Source organism: Lycium barbarum, chromosome 10, assembly GCF_019175385.1.
Source record: "Lycium barbarum isolate Lr01 chromosome 10, ASM1917538v2, whole genome shotgun sequence".
Classification (NCBI taxonomy): domain Eukaryota; kingdom Viridiplantae; phylum Streptophyta; class Magnoliopsida; order Solanales; family Solanaceae; genus Lycium; species Lycium barbarum.
This window is the reverse complement of record NC_083346.1, coordinates 7521315-7527314: the sequence shown is the minus strand read 5'-3', so window position 1 is coordinate 7527314 and position 6000 is coordinate 7521315.

Below are 6000 nucleotides of genomic sequence, written 5' to 3'. Positions count from 1 at the left end.
AATTTTTAACCATCTGTTGATTTACTTGGTTTCCGTTAGAAGTTGTTTGGACATGATTTGAAATCATGAGATAAAATCATGTTAGGACATGCAATTTAGATTTCTAAAGTTGTATTTTTTTCTTATAGACATAAAAAATCCACAAGTTGTGAAAACTATGAAAATTTTTCTAATTCTTATACAATCTTACCAAATGAGCAAGTCATAGTTCATAGCAAAATTCTTACGCTACTAGAAGGCCTTTTTAAAAAATAAAACATCAATTGATCAAACTTTAGTTCAATAAAAAGGAAAATTTAACATTGAATAGTAATGTAATTACTCTTTAATATAATTCTCTCACATGGTACGAACATAAATAACGGTCGGTAGAAGTTAATGAGGTTGGTAAATGGTTGGTGGGAGTAATTGTAATTTTTTTTTTTACAAAATATAAACTTATGAATCAAGTGTTACATTTAAAAAATTTAAAATCAGGATTTGAAATCCCAAATCATGCCTTTTTGAATGATTTGGGATTTCATCTCATGATATGAAATCGCATGGCCAAACGCCTACTTAGCGCAAGGACTAAGAGCACACACATTATATAATTAAAGGTTAAATGTGCTTAGTTACATATCACAGTGACTAAAATAGAAATAACACAATAAGAAAGGAACTAAAAGTGTTATTTCCCCTTCACTTTATTTTAAAATTAGTGTTTCGTTATAAAATTTTCAAATCCAACTTAAAATTGGATTCCAAATTGAAAAAAATGTTTTTAAACCTATTTTTGAACTCTGTCTTCCTAAGTTCCAAATAAAATCTTCTCTTCTCTCCTTTGGAAAAAGAATAATCAAACACAACTCCAACTTCATAAATTTCAAATAGCGTGAAAAATATTTGTAATCTATAACCAAAAAAAACACCTACTAATAATGTAAGAATTGTAATATAAAACTATTTTTTGTCCAACGTTTAGTTAATAATGTCCTTGAATCTGTAATATAATGTTCTTTGTCCGTTTGTTCTTGTTCTTTTAGCGATCTTTCCTTCGTGACTAAGTTTGCAACAGTATTCCCTTTCCACATCACTTCAACAAGTGACAACAAGTGATCCCTTCGAGACCAAAGTTTTCAACAGTTTTCGACATCAAATGAAAAATATTGCACTTCAACTAGTGACAACTGACAAGTGATCCCTTGGAGACCAAGGTTTCAACAGTTCTCTCCACATCACTGAAAAATCACAGACACACTATTTCAATAGTGATATATTGGATCGCATTTAGAGAACAAAAAATTCTATAATATAGGGGCAGAGATGCGGAGTCGTTGTTATAGTTACGCGTTTGGCAAAAAATATAATAATTTGAGTTCAAATCTATATTCGAATTAATAACATCATCCAATGTACTTGGATGATAGTATATCACAACTGAAGAAGGAAAAAAAAAATTATGATCCAGAACTCACTAACCAAAATCCTGAATCCAGATTTATTGATAGCCAAAGGCCTTTGCCGTTTATAAACTTTATACAACATGAATCTAAATTAATGGAGTTCATAAATTTCAAATACGAGATGATTATAATTTTGATCTAAAAAAAGGAAAAAAACAAATCTCCTATAAGTTGTTAGACGTCATTTTCGTCAAGAACAGTAGTATCTTTCCTTTTTCCGTTTTGCCGTATAACAATTGAATACTTTTTTTCTGTGTTTCTCCTCAAATACTTATATGACACTAAACGACATTCCCAAAAATTGATGGTTTTTTTGTTTGTAATGAGTGTGTAACTATTTAATTGTTTGTATTAAATAAATGAAGGTAATGATATTTGCGTCCTCTTCTCTTGCTCTTAGAACCAAGATAATAAAATTTCAAATTTGTAAAATTAAAAAAAAAAAAAAAGTTAAAGGGTTATTAGAACATTGATAATAACATTGTAAGAAAGTCAATACAGTCAAACTTCTTTATAATTATCATTCGTTATAACAACATTTCACTATAACGGTATCATTTTCTCTGGAATCGTTTTTCATGTTATATTTTACTTCTCAATAACAGCATTCTACCTATAATAGCGGTGGTATTCATTATAGCGGTACAATATTTGTAAGATTACCTCTCTATAACAACATACTCAAATATTGTGTAATAATATTTTGTAAGAAATATATTATGTATAAAAATAAAATATTAAAATATTTTTGATAATCATCATTAATGTCACGTACATAGTGCAATAATGTCTCCTTTTCTTCTTAATTTGATTGAGTAAAGTAGTTTTTAGGTAAATTTCACGACCGGTCGCATAACAATCGCTTTTTTTTACGGAAGTCACTTAACTTTGAGTATACTAACAGAAAAGTCACTAAATCATTTTTCGGTATCATTAAACCACTTTCCAATGAATAACTCATTTTTTACTCTTTTAAAAAAATTATAATAAATAAAAAAATTAATTAAAAAGGTTCAATCCAATCCGATCCAAAACTCAAAACTCATATTAAAACATGCACTAAATAAGAAAGCAAAGTTTTAGGATGAATTGATATAGCTTTTTTATGATTCAATTTGAGGGAACGGAATTGAGAATTTAGTAATTATAGTTTCAATTGTAATTCTGATTATTGTAGGAAGTGGGGAATGTATATATGTCTGATCTTTTTTTAATGCTTCGAAGAGCAGAATTTTAGCTTTTCATTTTATTATCCGTTGATTAACTAAAGTCAAGATTTTTTCGGGCAAATTGTCTGATAACTTACTCTCAGTTTCAATCACTCAAGATATGCGGATTAATATAATGCTTTAGAGTATGAGATTAGCTACAAAGTAAAAAAGAAAAAGTAATTTTTTTCCCATCCTTTTATACTTCTACAGGAAATTTTGATCTTGGATCAATGTCAAAGTTATCATGCCATCTCTGGACTTTGGGTACATCATTGACATGATGAGATTTTACTGCTATATACCAAGTTGCAAGATGTAATGGGTTTTGAGTTTTGGGTCGGATTGGGTTGAATCTTTTTAATTAATTTTTATTTATTATATTTTTATTAAAAAAAAAGAGTAAAAATTGAATTATTAACCTGAAAGTGGTTTAGAGACACCGGAAAGTAGTTTAGTGACTTTTGTGTTACTATACTCAAAGTTAAGTGGCTTTTATATTAGAAAAGATAGTTAAGTGACTTTGGTGGAAAAAAGTGATTGTTGAGCGACCATATGTGAAATTTACCCATAACTTCACATTTAAAGGTGTACTCAACTGCCTATCCATCTATACCAAGTAATAAGTTGTCGTGAAGTGGTAAATATGGTTCCATTCTTCAGTTAGACATCTCTTTTTTTCTTTTCTTTTTTTAATAAAGGCCACGAGGGCTAATTTTATTGACTCAAATTAAGTTGTCGTGGAGTGGTAAATACGGTTCCATTCTTCAGTAGTTTTGTCCTTTTCAAAAATATAATAACTTGCTTACCTCCCGACTTAAATTTGGAAAACAATCCCAATATTATTGTAACATCGAATATATACAGACCATACACTCACTTGAGACTAATGTCTTCCTTTACCTATTCAGTAGCGGACCCAGAAATTTGAACAAGTGGGTTCAACCAACGACAAAATTGTAGCAATAGCTGATACTAACAACGATCTTGGACACGATAAATGAGCACTATTAAGACACTAAATGTGCTTCTATTTTTCATGTTAATCATCCTATTTGGTTTATAATGTGGTCTAAACATCAATGTAGTTTTTAGTTTATGTTTATATTATTAACATATCAGTAAAGCGACAAAAATATTACACTTTTTTCAGAAAAGAAAAATGCATGTTACAAGTTATAAATTTCTTAAATCATATTATTAGTTTAATTAGTTTACGAATACATAAATAATTCAATAAAAACTCATTAAGTTTCAGTCATTATGCATCTTCAAATTTTATATTTTATTTTAAGCATTCAATTCTAAGATTTATAATTTAATATTGTTTTTAGTTAATCACAAAATTTAACAACTTAAAGCACAAAATGAGAACAATAATAATGAATGATCAATTTTGAAACAAGAAGTACCTAACCTTATCTTTTTTTTTTTTTTAAAGCAAAAACAGCCAATTAGGCTAACGCAACACAACAAATAAATACTAGTACTACTTACTAACTTATTATAACAATAAACCATAAGTAAAGTAATGGAGTACAAGTATATCAAAAGTCATTACAAACAGAGATTGAGGCAATTATGTTATGAGTACCAAAAAAGCTGGCGTTGAAAATTTTATATTAAACAAACTTCGCCGAGAATCGAACGTGGAACTAGTCACAAGAGAACTTTGAACCCGCTTACACCGCTGCACTACAACTTCCGCTTGCTTCAAGTGGGTGCATTCTTTTATATATCTTAAAATTTGCGTTTTGTCAGTCAAATTAACATATAAAAATAATATTTTTTCCCAACGAAGTGGATTCAACTGAAACCTCTTGTAACAAGGTGGGTCTGCCCCTGTACCTATTAGACCATAAATCCGCCTTACAGTCTTTGATCAGTAAATTATTTAGAAGTTTGGTAGATGGTCAATGTTGCTTTCTTCTGAGCCAATACATTAGATAGACATGTAGTCATAGTAACTGGTCGTGCTCACTGTTATCTTCTGGTTCAAATATGAATCTTAACAAGTAATTTTTTTTTAAAAAAAAAGATACCCCTCACGGTAATGGTAAAAGACAAATAGAGGTATATTGAATCTTTTTAATTGCTCATGGATATATTTAGACCATTTCAATTGTTCGAGGGTGCGGTTCAAGTTATCACAATTGTTGATGAATACGTATGCTTTATCTTTCGAACAAGAATGTGTAAGTGCATGTATATCTTAGAGTCCGGCGTCAAAATGGCTTGTTTTTTAAGCTAATAGACTAAAATAGGATGCGTTTTTTTTATACCAAAATGGGTATCCAACGAAATACCCAAAAAAATTACTGTTCCGGTCCGGATATTGTTGCATTTCGCTACACTTGTAACGAAATGCAACAAATTTTTATTATTATTATTTTTGCATTTCATTTATATTCCAACGAAATAGGAATTTTTTTTAATATATTTCGTTTATATAAAAACGAAATAGGAAAATAATATTTTTTTTTATATAAAAACGAAATAGGAAAATATTTTTTTTAAAATTTATTTCGTTCATATACCTTTTTCTGCTCTCCACTTTTACCCTAAATTATTTTACCTTATCCTCTCCATTCTCCATTCTCCATTCTCTCTTCTCCATTCTCCATTCTTCCTCTGCCTCCATTCTTCCTCTTCTTCCGTTCTTCATTCTTTTTCTTTTTCTACTAATCCTATCACAAGGATTCCTCAACTTTTGCTCCATAATCTTCTTCAAATTGAGGTAATTTATTAATTTTATAAGTTTTTACATATATTTTTTGATTTAATCATTATAAATTAGTTCATATTTATTTTTTTGATTTATTTATATCTTGTACTTAGTGTAGTAGACTATAATAAAGAAAACAAAAGTTACAAGTTCAATTAATCAATAGTTGGTAATTTCAGTCGTTGCTTCAGTTAAAAAAAAACTTTAAAAAATGTTAATAGAGTTTATTGTTCAACGAACTGCAATTAAAATACTAAAAAGATCGTCAAAGCTACTGGTTAAAAAGGTATAAATTTATATTATAAAATGTTCTTTTAGTTAGTCATTTTCATAGAACAACACTTAAAAAAAAGATGAAGCAATTGTGAGGAAAGTAAGATTGTTAAATATAACATAAAGATATTTGTATCATTTGTTGAGTCATTTTCTATGTTCAAACTGTGACTAGTCGTTGGAGATTATTTTCTGTTGATAAGCATGAAGAATTTGTATCATTTGTTGGGTCATTTTCTATGTTCAAAAAGTACTTTTGACTAAAAACAGTTTGTGTTTGGCCAATTAATTTAAAAAGCACTTTTGAGCAGCAATTAGTGTTTGGCCAAACTTTTAAAAAGTGCTTCTA